Here is a 22,382-nt window from a genome sequence, read left to right on the forward strand (position 1 = left end):
TTCGAATATCCAACCAAACATAATCAAAAGTGGGAGCAGAGCTGTTCGACTGCAAGTAGGTGTGAATGTCCACCCATAATTCCTGAAAAATGGGTAAGAAAAGGTGCGAATGCCCAACCATACATCATCAAAAGAAGAAGTGGATGTGTTCTGCTACAAGAAGGTTTGAATGTCCGACCATAGTTTGTAAAAAGTGGGTAAGAAAAAGTTTGAATGCCCGAACATACACCATCAAAAGAGGGAGCGGAGGTGTTCCGCTGTAAGACGGTGTGAAAGTCCGACCATAATTGGTAAAAAGCGGGTAAGAAAAGGTTAAAATACCCGACTGTACACAATCAATAGCGGGAGCGGAGTTGTTCGGCTACAAGAAGGTGTGAAAGTCCGACCATGGTTTGTAAAACGCGGGTAAGACAAGGTGCGAATGCCCGACAATGTATAATCAAAAGCGGGAGCGGAGGTGTTCGGCTGCAAGGTCTGAATTTCCAACCAATAATTACTGAAAAATGGGTAAGAAAAGGTGTGAATGCCCAACTATACATCATAAAAAGCAGAAGTGGATGTGTTCGGCCACAAGAAGGTTTGAATGTCCGACCATAGTTTGTAAAAAGCGGGTAAGAAAAGGTTCGAATGCCCGAACATACACAATCAAAAGAGGGAGCGGAGGGGTTTCGCTGCAAGAAGGTGTGAATGTCCGAGCATAGTTTGTAAAAAGTGGGTAAGAAAAGGTTCGAATGCCAAAATATACACCATCAAAAACGGAAGCCGAGGTGTTCGGCTGCAAGTAGGTGTGAATGTCAGATCATAATTTGCAAAAAGCTGATGAGAAAGGTGTGAATGACCGACAATAATTACTGAAAAATGTGTTAGAAAAGGTAAGAATGCCGGACTATTCATCATCAAAAGCAGAGAAGAGGTGTTCGGATGCAAGAAGCTGTGAATGTCCAGCCATAATTACTCAAAAACGGTTAAGAAAAGGTAGTATTGCCAGACCATAAATGATCAAAACAGGGAGCGGAGGTGTTCCGCTGTAAGAAGGTGTGAATGTCCAACCATAATGGGTAAAAAGCGGGTAAGAAAAGGTTAAAATACCCGACTGTACACAATCAATAGTGGGAGCGGAGTTGTTTGGCTACTAAAAGGTGTGAAAGTCCGACCATACATCCTCAAAAGCAGAACTGGATGTGTTCGGCTACAAGAAGGTTTGAATGTCCGACCATAGTTTGTAAAAAGCGGGTAAGAAAAGGTTCGAATGCCCAAACATACACCATCAAAAGAGGGAGCGGAGGTGTTCCGCCATAAGAAGGTGTGAATGTCCGACCGTAGTTGCTAAAAAGTGGGTAAGAAAAGGTTAAAATACCCGACTGTACACAATCAATAGCGGGAGCGAATGTGTTCGGCTACAAGAAGGTGTGAAAGTCCGACCATGTTTTGTAAATAGCGGGTAAGAAAAGGTGCGAATGCCCGACAATGTATGATCAAAAGAGGGAGCGGAGGTTTTCGGCTAAAAGAAGGTCTGAATGTCCAACCATAATTTGTAAAAACCGGGGAAGAAAAGGCTCGAAAGCCCGACTATACACCATCAAAAGCGGGAGCAGAGGGGTTCAGCTGCAAGAAGGTCTGAATGTCCATCAATAATTGCTAGAAAACATGAAAGAAAATTTTCGAATATTAAACCGCACATGATCATAAGTGGGAGCGAAGGTGTTTAGCTGCAAGAAGGTGTGAATGTCCACCCATAATTCCTCAAAAATGGGTAAAAAAAAAGGTGCGAATGCCCAACCATACATCATCAAAAGCAGGACTGGATGTGTTCGGCTACAAGGTTTGAATGTCCGAGCATAGTTTGTTAAAAGCGGGTAAGAAAAGGTTCGAATGCCAGAACATACACCATCAAAAGAGGGAGCGGAGGTGTTCCGCCATAAGAAGGTGTGAATGTCCGACCGTAGTTGGTAAAAAGCGGGTAAGAAAAGGTTAAAATGGCCGTCTGTACACAATCAATAGCGGGAAGGGATGTGTTCGGCTACAAGAAGGTGTGAAAGTCCGACCATGTTTTGTAAAAAGCGGTTAAGAAAAGGTGTGAATGCCCGACAATGTATGATCAAAAGAGGGAGCGGAGGTTTTCGGCTGCAAGAAGGTCTGAATGTCCAACCATAATTTGTAAAAACCGGGGAAGAAAAGGCTCGGAAGCCCGACTATACACCGTCAAAAGCGGGAGCAGAGGTATTCAGCTGCAAGAAGGTCTCAATGTCCATCAATAATTGCTAAAAAACATGAAAGAAAATTTTCGAATATCAAACCGCACATGATCATATGCGGGAGAGGAGGTGTTCAGCTGCAAGAAGGTGTGAATGTCCACCCATATCTCCTGAAAAATGGGTAAAAAAAGGTGCGAATGCCCAACCATACATCATCAAAAGCAGGTGTGAATGTCAGATCATAATTTGCAAAAACCTGATGAGAAATGGTGAGAATGCCCGACTATACACCATCAAATGCGGGAGCGGAGGTGTTCGGCTGTGAGTAGGTGTGAATGTCCGACCATACTTGCTGAAAAATATGACAAAGCAGTTTTCACTTGGTTTGAGTGAAGGATTTCATTTTATATAGAAATCCGAAATTGTGTAGAACTCGTGGAAATAAGTTTATTCTCGGATTCCTAAAGGTTTAGTGTTGTTCTTTGGTATACTGCAAAGTAATACTTTTTATTTTGTTGAAACCGATTCAGACATGGATAAATATCAAGGAAAAAGCAGTTTTAACTTGGTTTGAGTGAAGGAATTCATTTTATATCAAAATCCGAAATTGTCTAGAACTCGTGGAAATAAGTTTATTCTCGGATTCCTAAAGGTTTAGTGTTGTTCTTTGGTATACTGCAAAGTAATACTTTCTATTTTGTTGAAACCGATTAAGTTAAAACTGCTTTGTCCTTCATATTTATCCATGTCATAATAGCTTTAAACAAAAAAGAACGTTGTACTTTGCAGGATAGGAAAGAACAACACTAAACCTTTTCAGGAATCCGAGAATAAGCGTCGATTGACGAGTTCTACACAATTTCGGATTTTGATATAAAATGAATTCCTTCACTCAAACCAAGTGAAAACTGCTTTGTCATATTTTTCAGCAAGTATGGTCGGACATTCACACCTACTCACAGCCGAACACCTCCGCTCCCGCATTTGATGGTGTATAGTCGGGCATTCTCACCATTTCTCATCAGGTTTTTGCAAATTATGATCTGACATTCACACATGCTTTTGATGTTGTATGGTTGGGCATTCGCACCTTTTTTTACCCATTTTTCAGGAATTATGGGTGGACATTCACACCATCTTGCAGCTGAACACCTCCTCTCCCGCATATGATCATGTGCGGTTTGATATTCGAACATTTTCTTTCATGTTTTCTAGCAATTATTGATGGACATTGAGACCTTCTTGCAGCTGAACACCTCTGCTCCCGCTTTTGATGGTGTATAGTCGGGCTTTCGAGCCTTTTCTTCCCCGGTTTTTACAAATTATGGTTGGACATTCAGACCTTCTTGCAGCCGAAAACCTCCGCTCCCTCTTTTGATCATACATTGTCCGGCATTCGCAACTTTTCTTACCCGCTTTTTACAAAACATGGTCGGACTTTCACACTTTCTTGTAGCCGAACACATCCCTTCCCGCTATTGATTGTGTACAGTCGGGTATTTTAACCTTTTCTTACCCGCTTTTTACCAACTACGGTCGGACATTCACACCTTCTTATGGCGGAACACCTCCGCTCCCTCTTTTGATGGTGTAGGTTCGGGCATTCGAACCTTTTCTTACCCGCTTTTTACAAACTATGCTCGGACATTCAAACCTTCTTGTAGCCGAACACATCCAGTCCTGCTTTTGATGATGTATGGTTGGGCATTCGCACCTTTTTTTTTACCCATTTTTGAGGAATTATGGGTGGACATTCACACCTTCTTGCAGCTGAACACCTCCTCTCCCACTTATGATCATGTGCGGTTGGATATTCGAACATTTTTTTTCATGTTTTCTAGAAATTATTGATGGACATTCAGACCTTCTTGCAGCTGAACACCTCCGCTCCCGCTTTTGATGGTGTATAGTCGGGCTTCCGAGCCTTTTCCTCCCCGGTTTTTACAAATTATGGTTGGACATTTAGACCTTCTTGCAGCCGAAAACCTCCGTTCCCTCTTTTGATCATACATTGTCCGGCATTCGCAACTTTTCTTACCCGCTTTTTACAAACCATGGTCGGACTTTCACACCTTTTAGTAGCCAAACAACTCCGCTCCCGCTATTGATTGTGTACAGTCGGGTATTTTAACCTTTTCTTACCCGCTTTTTACCAATTATGGTGGGACATTCACACCTTCTTACAGCGGAACACCTCCGCTCCCTGTTTTGATCATTTATGGTCTGGCAATACTACCTTTTCTTACCCGTTTTTGAGTTATTATGGCTGGACATTCACAGCTTCTTGCAGCCGAACACCTCTTCTCCCGCTTTTGATGATGAATGGTCCGGCATTCTTACCTTTTCTAACACATTTTTCAGCAATTATTGTTGGTCATTCACACCTTTCTCATCAGCTTTTTACAAATTATGATCTGACATTCACACCTACTTGCAGCCGAACACCTCGGCTTCCGCTTTTGATGGTGTATATTTTGGCATTCGAACCTTTTCTTACCCGCTTTTTACAAACCATGGTCGGACTTTCATACCTTCTTTTAGCCGAACAACTCCGCTCCCGCTATTGATTGTGTAGAGTTGGGTATTTTAGCCTTTTCTTACCCGCTTTTTACCAACTATGGTCGGACATTCACACCTTCTTACAGCGGAACACCTCCGCTCCCTCTTTTGATGGTGTATGTTCTGTCATTCGAACCTTTTCTTACCCACTTTTTACAAACTATGCTCGGACATTCACACCTTCTTGCAGTGAAACACCTCCGCTCCCTCTTTTGATTGTGTATGTTCGGGCATTCGAACCTTTTCTTACCCGCCTTTTACAAACTATGGTCGGACATTCAAACCTTCTTGTGGCCGAACACATCCACTTCTGCTTGTGATGATGTATAGTTGGGCATTCACACCTTTTCTTACCCATTTTTCAGTAATTATTGGTGGACATTCAGACCTTCTTGCAGCTGAACACCTCCGCTCCCGCTTTTGATGGTGTATAGTCGGGCTTTCGAGCCTTTTCTTCAACGGTGTTTACAAATTATGGTTGGAAATTCAGACCTTGCAGCCGAACACCTCCGCTCCCTCTTTTGATCATACATTGTCGGGCATTCGCACCTTGTCTTACCCGCTTTTTACAAACCATGGTCGGACTTTCACACCTTCTTGTAGCCGAACAACTCCGCTCCCGCTATTGATTTTGTACAGTCCGGTTTTTTAACCTTTTCTTACCCGCTTTTTACCAACTATGGTCGGACATTCGCAGCATCTTACAGCGGAACACCTCCGCTCCCTCTTTTGATGGTGTATGTTCGGGCATTCGAACTTTTTCTTACCCGCTTTTTACAAACTATGGTCGGACATTCAAACCTTCTTGTAGCAGAACACATCCACTTCTTCTTTTGATGATGTATGGTTGGGCATTCGCACCTTTTCTTACCCATTTTTCAGGAATTATGGGTGGATATTCACACCTACTTGCAGTCGAACAGCTCTGCTCCCACTTTTGATTATGTTTGGTTGGATATTCGAACCTTTTCTTAACTGCTTTTTACAAACTTTGGTCGGACGTTCACACCTTCTTGCAGCCGAACACCTCCGCTTCCGCTTTTGATGGTATATATTCGGGCATTCGAACCTTTTCTTACCCACTTTTTACCAACTATGGTCGGACATTCACACCGTCTTTCAAGTGTAACACCTCCGCTCCCTCTTTTGATGGTGTATGTTCGGGCATTCGCACCTTTTCTTACCCGCTTTTTACAAACTATGGTCGTACATTCAAACCTTGTAGCCGAAAACCTCCACTCCCTCTTTTGATCATACTTTGTCGGGCATTCGCACCTTTTCTTACCCGCTTTTTACAAACTATGCTCGGACATTCAAACCTTCTTGTAGCCAAACACATCCACTCCTGCTTTTGTTGATGTATGGTTGGGCATTCGAACCTACTTGTTGCCCGCTTTTCATTAATTATGGGTGGACATTCACACCTTGTCACAGCCAAACACCTCCGCTCCCTGTTTTGATCATGTATGGTTGGACATTCGCACCTTTTCTCACCCGCTTTTTGCAAACTATGGTCGGCCATTCACAGCTTCCTCTCCACCATACTTGTATGGTGGGATATTCACACCCACTTGCATCCGAAGACCTCCGCCCCCACTTTTGTTGATATTTAGCCGATCATTCGCACCTTACCCGCTTTTGGCAAACTATGGCCTTCTTGCAGCCAAAAACCTCTGATCTCGCTTTTGATGATGTAAGGTTGGGCATTCAGACCTTGCTTCACCTGCTTTTCACCAAATATAGTCGGACATTCACACCTTCTTGCAGCCGAACACTTCCGCTCCACCTTTTAGTTTTCTATGGGGCATTCACACCTTTTTTTACATCGCATTTTATAAAAACACCACAGGAACACCGTATTGAGGCTTTGTTCTGACCGCTCATTCGGTGTCGCGTTTCTTTCAAGCAATTCTCCTGGTTAGCCCACACTCGGCTCGCTCCCAGAGCCATGTTAAAGTCTGCTTCGCATTCACTCTCTTTTCTCAGCAGATTAAAGAAACTTCCATCCTGCACCGCTGTTTGCTTTTTCACAAGAGCAGAGGAGAGCGCACCGTTCCCAGCGGCACTGCAGTACCGGGTCGATGCTTGGAGTGAACGGAGCAAGCTCCTTTTTCAACTCCTATTGATAAAAATCCATTTAATATGTAGTCCTTGCATAGACATATAACATATTAAACTGATAAGTACAGATACTACACTTGATCTTAGCCAAAATGCCGAGAAGCGATAACTGTCCACTGGTTCACGTCCGAGGGCCCTTCCTGGCACAATGCGCACTTGTAGCGGTGTTCGTTTTATGGCCATAGTGTCACTTTGCACCTCCGCCCACCCGCTGCACTGAGCACTCTTCAACCCTTTTAAATGGCATAACTTTACACTACCGCACGCTCCAGCGAGCACCATTCAAGCAACATCGGCACAGTCGCAGCAAGTGAGGCGACTCTACTCAGAGAAGTCACTCTGCGCAGTAACAAGATTTCTTTTGCACAGACAGAAAGGGCTTCACCCGCAAAGGTAAAGCCTGCCAAAAATAGAAACAACTCATTAGTGCTGCTCTACACGGAAGTCTTTAGTAAAAGACGAAAGACTTGTACATTATGAAGAGAAACCAGTGTATGATTATCCATCACTGCGGGAGCAGGGCATCAGGCTAGTTGGCATAGCCACCTTCCCCATGGTGAGCTTTGCTTGGTTGAGACGCTTGCTCCCCCCCCTTGCTCCTCGGCTGACCAAGTAGGAACAATCGGGCCATATTCGATGGCTGCCTTGTCTTTTACTCTGTGCAAAAGACAAGGCAGCCACAAACAACACGGGAACACCGTGTTGAGGCTTTGATCTGACTGCTCATTCGGTGTCGCGTTTCTTTCAAGCAATTCTCCCAGTTAGCCTGCACTCGGCTCGCTCCCAGAACCGTGTTAAAGTCTGCTTCGCATTCACTCTCTTTTATCAGCAGATTAAAAGAAAGTTTCATCTTAGGCTCCCTGAAACTTCCATCCTGCACCGCTGTTTGCTTTTTCACAAGAGCAGAGGAGAGCGCACCGTTCCCAGCGGCACTGCAGTACCGGGTCGATGCTTGGAGTGAACGGAGCAAGCTCCTTTTTCAACTCCTATTGATACAAATCCATTTAATATGTAGTCTCGCATAGAGGACATATCAGACATTCAATTCAATTCAATTCAATCAATTTTATTTATATAGCGCCAGATTACAACAATTGTCATCTCAAGGCACTTAAGTAATATAGTCCAATTCAAGCCAATTGGAATTCAATTCATTGTAATCATGATCCAATTAATTCATATAGAGCCAATTCAAAAAATTAATATCCTAGCTAAGGAAACCAACAGATTGCACCGAAACGTGTCTTCAGTCCAATCTCCCGTCCTGAGCGTGCCTGTGGCAACTGTGGAAAGGAACGACTCCCTTTTAACAGGAAGAAACCTCTGGCAGAACCAGACTCAGGAAGAGTGGCCATCCGCCTCGACCAGCTGGGGTTTAAGAAGATAAGAACAGATACTACACTTGATCTTAGCCAAAAGGCCGAGAAGCGAGAACTGTCCACTGGTTCACGTCCGAGGGCCCTTCCTGGCACAATGCGCACTTGTAGCGGTGTTCTTTTTATGGCCATAGTGTCACTTTGCACCTCCGCCCACCCGCTGCACTGAGCACTCTTCAGCCCTTTTAAATGGTATAACTTTACACTACCACACGCCCCAGCGAGCACCATTCAAGCAACAACTTTGCACTCCAGCTTCGAACATCGGCACAGTCGCAACAAGTAAGGCGACTCTACTCAGAGAAGTCACTCTGCACAGTAACAAGATTTCTTTTGCACAGACAGAAAGGGCTTCATCCGCAAAGGTAAAGCCTGCCAAAAATAGAAACAACTCATTAGTGCTGCTCAACGTTGTACTTTGCAGTAAAAGAAAGAGCAAATCTAATGTTTCAGGAATCCGAGAATAAGCTTACTTTCATGAGTTCTTCACGATTTCGGATTTTGCTATAAAATGAATTCCTTCACTCAAACTAAATTAAAACTGCTAAACCGCTAATCTGTTACATACAAGGCAGATGTCAAATTCACCGAAATAGGATCTAAGGGTATTTGGCCAATCGAGCTGTAGCAGCTTCGGTAAAAGAGTATAAGTTGAAGAGTTTGTGAATAAAGGTGTGCGCACACATAGTGAGTTGTAGGAAAATAGGCAGGGAGCAATGCCGGCTGGGGTATATGTTCTTGTATGTTGTCTGACTGTTTGATTTGAATGTGTTGTGTAAGTGTCCTGTTGAATGTTACATGTTTGGGCTTTGACACGCTTCACTGTGGTTGTTAACTGTGTGGTGTGTCCTGAAATGTTATATGTTTGGGCTGTGTGACATGCTTAATGCTTTTCAGTAGCAACCCACTTATTCATATATAGCAACTGACAACATAAGAAGTCCGGACATACTTTGATAGTAGTTGTAGAAGTATCCTTATTGATAATAGATAAACTAATTCATAGTGATAGAACAGTAGATGAACAGGTGCCTGCACATGTCTCATGAAAATAAAATGGGTGTATGATTGCTGACGGCAGAGCAATACTGCCAAACTTATGAGTTCTTGTGGCAAACTTGATTCAGTGTCTTGACGTGTATACGCTGTTTCGCTGACTTGTCACAAGAAACAAAGTGTGTTTGATAAGATCCGACCATTTTATTACGGGAGGATCAGTATGTATGGATTCTGATGTGACTGATAAACCCATTCGTATCTTAAGCATAATCTAATACGTGAGACAACGCCCTGGCACAAAAACAAAAAAAAAAAAGAGAGAGAGCGGTTTTGTGTCCCCACAGTCCATAATGTAGAAAAGAGAGAAAAAAGCCTTTCTGATTTGGTGTGTGTGCTCACAGTGCAGAGTGTAGAGAAAAGAGAGAAAAGAAAGCCGTTTTGGTGTCACGGGTGTTGTGACTTACACACACACATTTCTGAATTGAGAAAGGAAATTATTTTAGAGAAAGCACTAGAGTTTAGATCCCACATTTGTTGATAGGCATTCATTTAATTTTTCTTTTAATCAGTTTTAAAGTGAATACTAACTGAGAAATGAAAAAGGTGAAGAGTTTAGAAGCTTGGTTCAAGAGCAAAACTTGGTTTATGATCAGCTGAGTCTCTAAACAGAACAGCAAAGGGCTTCATCGAACATTTAAAAAAGATTCAGATTGTTAGAATATCCAGAATTTATAGGAATGGTGGTGATTACTCTTATTTTCTAGAATGGAAATAACTGCACCATGTCTGTTTTATGAATTTAAGGGGCTAAAAAGTTTTGTTCTCGTTTTTCTATGATTAACCGAATGTATGTGAGAGTCCAAACAGACAGAAGGGTTACGGCCGAGCGCTGGACCTTCCAAAAAAGATGAGACAGGCTGGACCTGTGCCATACTAGTTAAGACCTGCCTGTGGATAACAGGTTCTTTAAACTCTCACATACACAAACTCACACACGTTCGCACACATACACCCATACACACACACCTTCTTGAACTTGCTGCAAGATTAAACATTTGCATTAACTGACTCCAGCAACTCTGAGTCTCATTGAGAGACTTTTCTCAACAATTGGGTCCTCAAACCAGATCTCAACGTTTTTTCCGCTTTCCAGGGTCGGAGCTGAAACCGTGCACGGGGGAGTCCAGTACTCCTAATGAAAGACCCCCTGCTGAATTGCGGTAATTAGGGGCCAGTGTCCACTGAAAGGGGGAAACAGGGACGAGATCGTACTTTTGAATCAATGGCCAGAAGCCATTGGCAGTGCAGGCATCAACAATAATGGTGTTATTTCACCCATTAACACTTAAGGTACCTCATGCAGTGGCTGTGATATGGTTACTTAACAAAATATCTTTACCAGACATCTCTCCTACATAACAGTTCTTCTTTCACAGCCACACCTTGTTGTCGAGAGATGTGCTACACTTAATCCATCCACACTGCTACCTACCCCACAGATGGAAAGCCTCATGATTGCATGTCAGAAATAACCATCAGTGTTTTACCCAGGCCAGACTTAACTGATATACGTTATGAAAATGCAGAAATAACTATATTTATTCAACAGGTCAAGCAAAAAACCCTGATGGCACAAATGCTACAGGATTTGCAGTAGTAACAGAAACTGAAGTTTTCTTAAAACAACCACTACCAAAAAATTACTCTGTTCAAGCAGTCGAATTGGTAGCTTTAACTGAAGCTTGTAAATTAAATAACAAAAAGGTTGTTAACGTTTACACTGACAGTCAGTATGCCTTCTCAACTGTACATGTGTTAACACAGCATTGGAAAAACAGGTATGTTGACATCCACAGCTAAATGTATAAACTACAAATATTTTAGCATTATTAGATGTTATTCAATTGCCATCTACAATAGACTCGTATGAATGACCGGAAGGAAAACCATACTGCCAAAGAATTTGTTTAAATATGCTGCAGTATTGAGCCACGGACCATGTCATGTCTCAACAGGAGGGATGGAAGCAATAATGAACAAGGTTTTTACAGCATATGGTTTTACTAATTATTGAATTTTTTTTTTTAGAATAAATAAATGAATAAAGTTTTGTCTAGCAGGTCAAATATGTGCAAAATACATTCCACAGGGCAATCTAAGACCAAAACGAAGATAATTCCCTAAGCCAGTGTATCTTTTTCAACATATTTGTTTGTATTTCATTATTTCATTATTGTGTAGATTTCATTGAACTAAATTAATGTTAAGGGAAACGATTCTGCTCAGTGACAACAGAGGTTTTTACCAAATGGTCTGAAATATTTCCATGTGCACAAGCAGATGCACTCTCAGTAGCAAAATCACGCGTAAAATAACTCATTTCTAGATTTGAAATTCCTGAAAAGATCTTCAGTGATAATTTGACACACTTTGTAAACTATGTCATCTCACTGATGGCAAAGAACTTAAAATAGATCTTAGAAACCACTGTGATATAGAAGGTTTCGCTAACACATTGGAATTGTTTTACTATTTACATATGCATGTGCAGTGAAGAATTGCTTGCTGCTGATAAATGCAAAGAAGAACAGCTTACACATAGATGCTCACATATAGGCTGCTGAATGCAATGAAGACCTGCTTATCCAGTAAAGTTCAATGTCAATGTGTAATATTCAATTAGGATTTGCAAAACAGTGAAGTTAAACAATGAATGGGTCCATAGTCGGTATGAGAAGACTACAGGAATATTTACCTGGGTGTACGTTCAAACAGAGATGAGAAAATTGCGATAAATTATTGTTTGTTTGTTTGTTAGTATGTATATGAATGTTATGTGTATAAACTGTGTTGAGTTGTAGTTACTCAGTAGTGTCTCAGTGAAACAACCGACGGGGGAAGCCTTGCGGTGACAACAAAAGCAGTGTTTTACTGATCAGTCAAGTTGCTCCAGTGTACTCCATACAAACTGGTTGGCTACTGAAGGGATAGAAAATGGGGAATACTTGTTTTAAAGCAAACAAGGAATTAGATGGGAAAAATACATGTTTTAACGGGACCCAGACAATATTATATAGATGTCGCCACTGAAGTAAAGAACATTTACGTGGGATGGTGTGAGGGTCCTCGTTTGGCTGACGTTCGCCGATATGCTCGCCATGCTCAGAACCAAGTTGAGACGCGTAAGACAACCAAAAGGGACAAGTGTGAAAAGGAGCTGCATTTGGCAACCATGACCATGTATTACGCAGTTGGTGTAAACAGAGGACGAGGCCGAAGTCGAAGACGTGGACGTGTGGGAGAGGAGGTCGAAATGGGCCACGCCAGAGCTGTGATCCGAATATTTGTTTTTACTGTGGCCAGACTGGACACTGGAAGAAGGACTGTCCACAGCTAAAAAGTGATGAAATTGGGCAAAAGGCTGACTGAGGGTGGGAGGCAGGTTCTGGACGTCACGCGGCAGCGGAGCCTCCACTAATGGGTGATAGCACAAACACACTCACACATTTTTCCTGCTCTGTGTAGTGAAGCAACGCTTGCCGACTGTGATTCACGTAGTAAAGTTTTGCATGCTATTTCCGTCCTAGAGCAAAGATATTTCTCTCAGAATATAGGAACTTATGTTCATCAGTAGTGACGTCAGGGGAGTTTGATTGTCCTCCAAAGTTAAGTGGAAACCACGTTTACTGTATGTCTGCATCAGGCCAGGTTGTGAAGGAGAAAATGACAATGCCCATTGCGTGTTGTCACTCCCGATGAGCTCTCCTTCAAACACTCATTTTTGTTATCAGAGTTGTGTCCCATTAACCTGATGGGCTGTGATCTCATGTGTAAATTAGGCATTATTTTAACTTCTACACCAGAGGGTGTTAAGGTTATGTTACAGCCTGACAAAGTTTTCACAGCAGTGCAGTTTGATTCATCGGCACTTACATATGCTTATGAGTGGAAACTTCCCAGCTCTCCTTTTTCACAACAACTAGTGGAAGAAGCAAAAGCGTTAGTTTCACCCCTTTCTGATTTCATGCAACCTACTGATTTGCACTGCACATCACACATTTCTTTGGGGCCTGACAATGACTATGAGAAGAAGTGAAAAAATATGTGCGCCTACTTTATTGGCTGTGTCGCTCACTCCAGAGCACTTCGATTTTTTTAATGTTTGTGGTACTCGCCCTCACATTTCCTTGGCCAAACGTACACACTGGCAGTGACAAGGTGTGGGAGAGTTTGTTGCGACATGTCAGAAAGAAATGGAGTGGACCGTTTCACCTGCTGATCCAAATTTGATGTTTTCTGAACGATTGTCAGCATAGAAAAAAACATTTTTGAGTACAATGCATTGTCAAAGAACTGTGGACTTAATTCCTACCACAGAATCACATTTTGAAGCATGTTTTTTATCTGAAACAGATTTGTCTTCGATACCCATGTTGGCTGAAGTGCCCAATGATCTTTGGGCTAAGAGCAAATATGATGTGGGGTTGATAAAAGGCTGTGAACCAGTAATTGTCACCCCTAAATCAGACTTTTGTCCATGTAAAAAACAATACCCTTTTAAGCCTGAAGCAATTAAAGGGATTAAACCTGTTTTTCAATCTTTTCAGAAAACAGGCGTTATTGTTCCTTTTGAAAATTCACCTGTGCTTACTCCATTGTTTCCTGTTAAAAAGATTAAAGATGCTGGCCAGCCAGATGAATGGCGTTTTGTACAGGACCTCCAAGCAGTGAATGCTGCAGTTCAGCCACATGCTCCTACTGTGCCCAACCCACACACTATTTTGTCTCAAATTACATCAGATGCACAGTTTTTCTCAGTGGTTGACTTGTCGTCAGTGCACCCTGATAGCCCATTTTGGTTTGCTTTTTAGTTTGAAGGGAGATCTTGGACTTTTACCCGGTTATGCCAGGGGTACTGTGAAAGTCCCACTATTTACAATGCTGCCCTCAAAGCTAGTCTGGATTAACTTCAATCAACCACAGGCTCTGCTCTTTTGCAGTATGTGGATGACATCCTTTTATGTAGTCCATCTAAACAACAGTGTGAAAAAGACCAAATGACTCAAATAACTTTCTTGCTTTCAAAATTTTTCCTCTAGTGACGCTGACTTAGAGAGGGATGAAGATAATCATGTTTAATTGTTCATGTTTTGATTGTTTATCATTGGACTCTTTATTACTATGATGCCTTTATTTTAAACTCACGTTGTGTGCAAATGCAGGCTGATGTTTTACAGATAAAGTTATTATTTTCCTTGTTTCTTTTGGGTTGATTAATATAATGGTATTATTATAATCAAAAGGGAGGAATGTAATGGAAAATAATTCTTATATGCATTGTATTGAGTGTTACTGTGTATAACCTGCAAATGACCGAGCTGCAAGGTACCACCCTGCCCTGTTTTCTTAAATTCCTCTTTACAATGGTGGGCTTGTTATAATGAGATAGGTGCACTTTAGGGGGGACAGGGTTAGGCTGGTATTTACGAGTGTGTCTGGGTAACCTCAACTGATGGTTGGGGAGGAAAGTTAGAAGAACAATCAATTATACCCAAAAACAGATGACGTGATGAGCGGGCAATATAACTGTGTGTTTTTGCTTCAGTGGTCAGAGCAACTCTGTATTCTGTACTGTGTTGTTCTCTCTTGCAAGATATTATTATTAAAGCCTCTTATCTCCTCACAAGAAAATAACCGACTCCCCAAATGCAAGTGTCAGGACAAATGATCAAACTTCTCCAAGCTTCAGTCTGCAGAGAGGTACAAGACAGGGTTGCTCACTTTCTCCCTCACTTTTTGCTATTTTCATCAAACCTTTAGCAGCTGCTATCAGACAAGATAGAAATATTAAAGACATCCAACCCCAAAATATTGAGCATAAAATAAGTCTTTATGCTGATGATGTATTACTTTTCCTTCAGAACTCACAGACGTCTCTCACTCACACGATCACACTCATGAATAAATTCTCAGCACTTTCTGACTACTCTATCAATTGGTCTAAGACCACAGTTCTGCCCATTAACTGTAGGGTCCAGAATATACCTGCGATCACTTTACAGTCAGGAAATATTAGATATTTAGGCATAAACATTTCCTCCAGGCTCTCAGAGCTAACAAAGCTAATTTATGTGCAATTATTAAAGACAGTAGAGGACAATCTCTCTCGTTGGAAGTCCTTACCTATATCACTTATGGGGAGAGTTACAACCATTAAAATGATGATACTACCAAAAGTTAACTATTTGTTCTCAATGATCCCCATAAAACCAACCTGCTACTTGGTTTAAGTCACTAGATTCATGCATCTCCAAATTTCTGTGGAAAAACAAACCACCGCGTATTAGTTTAAAAACCCTACAGAAGACCAAGGACAGTGGTGGATTAGATTTACCTAATTTTCAGCACTATTCCTTAGCCAATAGGTTACGGTATATATCAAAATGGTTTAAACCTAGCCCAATAGATGAACATGGATAAATATAGAACAAGCATTGTGTGATAATCTGGAAATCTCTGACCTGCCACTTATTAGTCAAAACGTAAAAAATCACAAATGTTTCAAAAGCATTAACATCAGCACCTCTCTGACAGCCTGGTGGGAATTTCTTAAAATAACAAAGTCTTCACTTGTCCCGTGTAAGCTTACACCCATCTGGAACAATCCTGACATCCTGCAAAACAAAAAAATGCTAAACTTTACTCTCTGGAAGATCAAAGGAATCAAACATCTGGAACATATAATCCAAAATGGACATTTTATTTCATTTGATGAGCTCATATCACAACATGAGATAGGCAGCAATAAATTCCTAGAATATCAACAACTTAAGTCTATAATAACAAAGAAATATATCCTCCACCAACCAGACTTACAACTCCCAATTAGGGTAGCAGAATTTCTAAGCATCTGCACCCCAAAACTACTATCAAAAATATATAAATTATTGTCTAAGATAGATGACACAATGTCTCTACCGTCCTCAAAATGGGAGGCAGATTTATCCATCAGTTCTAGTCATAGCTTCTGGCCACAAATATGTTTGAACACCTTCAGAATGACTCAAAATCCTAATTTACAGCTCATACAATACAAAATTCTTCATAGAACACACTATACAGGACAAAGGATGTTCAGGATGGGTCTAACACACTCAAACATCTGCTCACATTGCACAGATAACACACCTGATGATTATGCACACGCTTTGTGGTTTTGTGCGCCTGTCCAGAAGTTCTGGCTTGAAGTCTGTGCGGACCTGTCAACATGGCTAAAGTGTAGCATTCCTGCATGCCCCACACTGTGCATACTGGGTGACTTAGACAACATCAACGTGGAATTTAGCTTAGCACACATGATCCTCACAGTGTTATGTATAGCAAAGAAAACTATTCTCATGAACTGGAAAGCGAAGAACAATCTGTGTATTAACCAGTTTAGAAATCGCTCTGGGCGGTTGGGTGTGTGCTGGGGGGGGCTGTGTGGCTTCGGGCGTCTGGTGGTCTCTCGGGTCGTGGGGACCGGGTTGGTCATTGTTGGGGGGGACTGTGTGTCGGGCTTGGAGGGCAGTTTTGGGGGCTTGCGGGTGGGGCTGTCTTGCGGTGTGGGGCGGGGTCCCTTAGGGGCCTTGGGGTGGTGGCTGCTGGCTCTGTACCGGGTGACCGGGCCGCTCTGGCGTGGGTGGTGGAGCTGGGCCTGGACCTGGTGGCTTGCCGCTGCCTTGCGCCCGGGGCGGGGCCCTGCCTGTGCCTGGGGGGTCTGGGTTGCCCTGGACATGCCACAGTATGCGTGGGTTGGTGCAGGTCCTGGTGCCGGCCTTGTTGCTCTGGGAACTCCAAGGTGTCCGCAGGTGGTTGTTTTTTTTAGGGTGTTGGGGCGTGCGGTGAGGAGGAGGGGGTCTGTATGGGGGTGTGCTTTTCCCCAGTTGGGGGGGGCCTGGGTGATGGTGGGTCTCAGGCCCGGGCTGCTGCGACTGGTGTAACCGGGTGATTTGTTTGTTTGTTTGTTTGATTTTTGTTGTTGTTTGTTTGTTTTTGTAGAGGTCCTCCGGGGTGGGGTTGGGTTGAGTGGGGTGGGGCGGGATGGGTTCCTTCTGGGGGTACAGTAGCTCCCGGAATATGGTGACTGCAGGCCCCGAGCCTGGTGGACATCAGGCCCTCCTGCCCTGTGTTGGGTCCCAGGTAGCGGGGATGCCTATTGCAGCCAGTCTCTGGCTGCCCTCTCTGGGGTGGGAGGGACAAGGAGGATGAATTAATTATTCTGCTAGTTTATATATTGTAAACATAAACAATAAACATTTATAAAACTTCCCTTGGCAAAGCAAATCTGTTTGGCATAAAGGTATTCAGACTACAATTCTAGTGCAGCAAGTTCAAGAATGTGTGTGTGTATGGGTGTATGTGTGCGAACGTGTGTGAGTTTGTGTGTGTGAGAGTTTAAAGAACCTGTTATCCACAGGCAGGTCTTAACTAGTATGGCACGGGTCCAGCCTGTCTCATCTTTTTTGGAAGGTTCAGCGCTCGGCCGTAACCCTTCTGTCTGTTTGGACTCTCACATACATTCGGTTAATCATAGAAAAACGAGAACAAAACTTTTTAGCCCCTTAAATTCATAAAACAGACATGGTGCAGTTATTTCCATTCTAGAAAATAAGAGTAATCACCACCATTCCTATAAATTCTGGATATTCTAACAATCTGAATCTTTTTTAAATGTTCGATGAAGCCCTTTGCTGTTCTGTTTAGAGACTCAGCTGATCATAAACCAAGTTTTGCTCTTGAACCAAGCTTCTAAACTCTTCACCTTTTTCATTTCTCAGTTAGTATTCACTTTAAAACTGATTAAAAGAAAAATTAAATGAATGCCTATCAACAAATGTGGGATCTAAACTCTAGTGCTTCCTCTAAAATAATTTCCTTTCTCAATTCAGAAATGTGTGTGTGTAAGTCACAACACCCGTGACACCAAAACGGCTTTCTTTTCTCTCTTTTCTCTACACTCTGCACTGTGAGCACACACAACAAATCAGAAAGGCTTTTTTCTCTCTTTTCTACATTATGGACTGTGGGGACACAAAACCGCTCTCTCTTTTTTTTTTTTTGATTGTGTGCCAGGGCGTTGTCTCACGTATTAGATTATGCTTAAGATACGAATGGGTTTATCAGTCACATCAGAATCCATACATACTGATCCTCCCGTAATAAAATGGTCGGATCTTATCAAACACACTTTGTTTCTTGTGAAAAGTCAGCCAAACAGCGTATACACGTCAAGACACTGAATCAAGTTTGCCACAAGAACTCATAAGTTTGGCAGTATTGCTCTGCCGTCAGCAATCATACACCCATTTTATTTTCATGAGACATGTGCAGGCACCTGTTCATCTACTGTTCTATCACTATGAATTAGTTTATCTATTATCAATAAGGATACTTCTACAACTACTATCAAAGTATGTCCGGACTTCTTATGTTGTCAGTTGCTATATATGAATAAGTGGGTTGCTACTGAAAAGCATTAAGCATGTCACAGAGCCCAAACATATAACATTTCAGGACACACCACACAGTTAACAACCACAGTGAAGCATGTCAAAGCCCAAACATGTAACATTCAACAGGACACTTACACAACACATTCAAATCAAACAGTCAGACAACATACAAGAACCTATACCCCAGCCGGCATTGCTCCCTGCCTATTTTCCTACAACTCACTATGTGTGCGCACACCTTTATTCACAAACTCTTCAACTTATACTCTTTTACCGAAGCTGCTACAGCTCGATTGGCCAAATACCCTTAGATCCTATTTCGGTGAATTTGACATCTGCCTTGTATGTAACAGATTAGCGGTTTAGCAGTTTTAATTTAGTTTGAGTGAAGGAATTCATTTTATAGCAAAATCCGAAATCGTGAAGAACTCATGAAAGTAAGCTTATTCTCGGATTCCTGAAACTTTAGATTTGCTCTTTCTTTTACTGCAAAGTACAACGTTGAGCAGCACTAATGAGTTGTTTCTATTTTTGGCAGGCTTTACCTTTGCGAATGAAGCCCTTTCTGTCTGTGCAAAAGAAATCTTGTTACTGTGCAGAGTGACTTCTCTGAGTAGAGTCGCCTTACTTGTTGCGACTGTGCCGATGTTCGAAGCTGGAGTGCAAAGTTGTTGCTTGAATGGTGCTCGCTGGAGCGTGTGGTAGTGTAAAGTTATACCATTTAAAAGGGCTGAAGAGTGCTCAGTGCAGCGGGTGGGCGGAGGTGCAAAGTGACACTATGGCCATAAAAAGAACACCGCTACAAGTGCGCATTGTGCCAGGAAGGGCCCTCGAACGTGAACCAGTGGACAGTTATCGCTTCTCGGCCTTTTGGCTAAGATCAAGTGTAGTATCTGTACTTATCAGTTTAATGTCTGATGTGTCCTCTATGCAAGGACTACATATTAAATGGATTTGTATCAATAGGAGTTGAAAAAGGAGCTTGCTCCGTTCACTCCAAGCATCGACCCGGTACTGCAGTGCCGCTGGGAACGGTGCGCTCTCCTCTGCTCTTGTGAAAAAGCAAACAGCGGTGCAGGATGGAAGTTTCAGGGAGCCTAAGATGAAACTTTCTTTTAATCTGCTGATAAAAGAGAGTGAATGCGAAGCAGACTTTAACACGGCTCTGGGAGCGAGCCGAGTGCGGGCTAACCGGGAGAATTGCTTGAAAGAAACGCGACACCGAATGAGCAGTCAGATCAAAGCCTCAATACGGTGTTCCCGTGTTGTTTGTGGCTGCCTTGTCTTTTGCACAGAGTAAAAGACAAGGCAGCCATCGAATAGGGCCCGATTGTTCCTACTTGGTCAGCCGAGGAGCAAGGGGGGGGAGCAAGCGTCTCAACCAAGCAAAGCTCACCATGGGGAAGGTGGCTATGCCAACTAGCCTGATGCCCTGCCCCGCAGTACACTGGTTTCTCTTCATAATGTACAAGTCTTTCGCCTTTTACTAAAGACTTCCGTGGAGAGCAGCACTAATGAATTGTTTCTATTTTTGGCAGGCTTTACCTTTGCGGGTGAAGCCCTTTCTGTCTGTGCAAAAGAAATCTTGTTACTGTGCAGAGTGACTTCTCTGAGTAGAGTCACCTTACTTGTTGCGACTGTGCCGATGTTGCTTGAATGGTGCTCGCTGGAGCGTGCGGTAGTGTAAAGTTATACCATTTAAAAGGGCTGAAGAGTGCTCAGTGCAGCGGGTGGGCGGAGGTGCAAAGTGACACTATGGCCATAAAAAGAACACCGCTACAAGTGCGCATTGTGCCAGGAAGGGCCCTCGGACGTGAACCAGTGGACAGTTATCGCTTCTCGGCCTTTTGGCTAAGATCAAGTGTAGTATCTGTACTTATCAGTTTAATATGTGATATGTCTATGCAAGGACTACATATTAAATGGATTTTTATCAATAGGAGTTGAAAAAGGAGCTTGCTCCGTTCACTCCAAGCATCTACAAGAAGGTTTGAATGGCCGACCATTTTTTGTAAATAGCGGGTAAGAAAAGGTGCGAATGCCCGACAATACACCATCAAAAGCGGGAGCAGAGGGGTTCAGCTGCAAGAAGGTCTGAATTTCCAACCATAATTTGTAAAAACCGGGGAAGAAAAGGCTCGAAAGCCCGACTATACACCATCAAAAGCGGGAGCAGAGGGGTTCAGCTGCAAGAAGGTCTGAATTTCCATCAATAATTGCTAGAAAACATGAAAGAAAATTTTCGAATATCCAACCGCACATGATCATAAGTGGGAGAGGAGGTGTTCAGCTGCAAGAAGGTGTGAATGTCCACCCATAATTCCTGAAAAATGGGTAAAAAAAGGTGCGAATGCCCAACCATACATCATCAAAAGCATGTGTGAATGTCAGATCATAATTTGCAAAAACCTGATTGTGTGCAGCTGAACACCTCTGCTCCCGCTTTTGATGGTGTATAGTCGGGCTTTCGAGGCTTTTCTTCAACGGTGTTTAAAAATTATGGTTGGAAATTCAGACCTTGCAGCCGAACACCTACGCTCCCTCTTTTGATCATACATTGTCGGGCATTCGCACCTTGTCTTACCCGCGTTTTACAAACCATGGTCGGACTTTCACACCTTCTTGTAGCTGAACAACTCCGCTCCCGCTATTGATTGTGTACAGTCGGGTATTTTAACCTTTTCTTACCCGCTTTTTACCAATTATGGTCGGACATTCACACCGTCTTACAGCGGAACACCTCCGCTCCCTCTTTTGATGATGTATGGTCCGGCATTCTTACCGTTTCTAACACATTTTTCAGCAATTATGGTAGGACATTCACACCTTCTTGCAGCTGAACACCTCCTCTCCCACTTATGATCATGTGCGGATTGATTTTCAAAAATTTTCTTTCATGTTTTCTATTAATTAAAAATGGACATTTAGACCTTCTTGCAGCTGAACACCTCCGCTCCCGCTTTTGATCATACATTGTCAGGCATTCGCACCTTGTCTTACCCGCTTTTTACAAAATTTAGTCGAACATTCACACCTTTTTGCAGCCGAACACAGTTTTTTGCAGCCGAATTTGGGCATTCGAACCTTTTCATACCCACTTTTTACCAACTATTGTCGGACATTCACACCGTCTTACAGCGGAACACCTCCGCTCCCTCTTTTGATGGTGTATGTTCGGGCATTCGAACCTTTTCTTACCCGCTTTTTACAAACTATGCTCGGACATTCAAACCTTCTTGTAGCCGAACACATCCACTCCTGCTTTTGATGATGTATGGTTGGGCATTCGAACCTACTTGTTGCCCGCTTTTCATTAATTATGGGTGGACATTCACACCTTGTCGCAGCCAAACACCTCCGCTCCCTGTTTTGATCATGTATGGTTGGACATTCGCACCTTTTCTCACCCGCTTTTTGCAAACTATGGTCGGCCATTCACAGCTTCCTCTCCACCATACTTGTATGGTGGGATATTCACACCCACTTGCATCCGAAGACCTCCGCCCCCACTTTTGTTGATATTTAGCCGATCATTCGCACCTTACCCGCTTTTGGCAAACTATGGCCTTCTTGCAGCCAAAAACCTCTGATCTCGCTTTTGATGATGTAAGGTTGGGCATTCAGACCTTGCTTCACCT

At 42.7% G+C, this 22,382-nt stretch overlaps 5 non-coding genes and 2 pseudogenes across 5 annotated transcripts; 3 read left to right on the plus strand and 4 right to left on the minus strand.

Moving 5' to 3' along the window:
- Positions 1–6,794: 6,794 nt before the first annotated feature.
- LOC140285207 (U2 spliceosomal RNA) lies at positions 6,795–6,982 on the minus strand. The gene has a single exon (XR_011910344.1). It is a non-coding gene; the product is annotated as a U2 spliceosomal RNA (small nuclear RNA).
- A 275-nt stretch (positions 6,983–7,257) lies between these two features.
- LOC140285283 (U5 spliceosomal RNA) lies at positions 7,258–7,371 on the minus strand. The gene has a single exon (XR_011910378.1). It is a non-coding gene; the product is annotated as a U5 spliceosomal RNA (small nuclear RNA).
- A 411-nt stretch (positions 7,372–7,782) lies between these two features.
- LOC140285254 (U2 spliceosomal RNA) lies at positions 7,783–7,916 on the minus strand (annotated as a pseudogene).
- Positions 7,917–8,164: 248 nt separating this feature from the next.
- On the minus strand, positions 8,165–8,307 carry LOC140285250 (U2 spliceosomal RNA; annotated as a pseudogene).
- Positions 8,308–19,598: 11,291 nt separating this feature from the next.
- LOC140285325 (U2 spliceosomal RNA) lies at positions 19,599–19,789 on the plus strand. The gene has a single exon (XR_011910417.1). It is a non-coding gene; the product is annotated as a U2 spliceosomal RNA (small nuclear RNA).
- Positions 19,790–20,186: 397 nt separating this feature from the next.
- Positions 20,187–20,300, plus strand: LOC140285285 (U5 spliceosomal RNA). The gene has a single exon (XR_011910380.1). It is a non-coding gene; the product is annotated as a U5 spliceosomal RNA (small nuclear RNA).
- A 275-nt stretch (positions 20,301–20,575) lies between these two features.
- Positions 20,576–20,768, plus strand: LOC140285216 (U2 spliceosomal RNA). Its single transcript, XR_011910350.1, has one exon. It is a non-coding gene; the product is annotated as a U2 spliceosomal RNA (small nuclear RNA).
- Positions 20,769–22,382: the final 1,614 nt, after the last annotated feature.

The sequence above is a fragment of the Leuresthes tenuis genome, unplaced genomic scaffold, assembly GCF_036924035.1.
Source record: "Leuresthes tenuis unplaced genomic scaffold, fLeuTen1.0.hap1 SCAF_34, whole genome shotgun sequence".
NCBI lineage: Eukaryota > Metazoa > Chordata > Actinopteri > Atheriniformes > Atherinopsidae > Leuresthes > Leuresthes tenuis.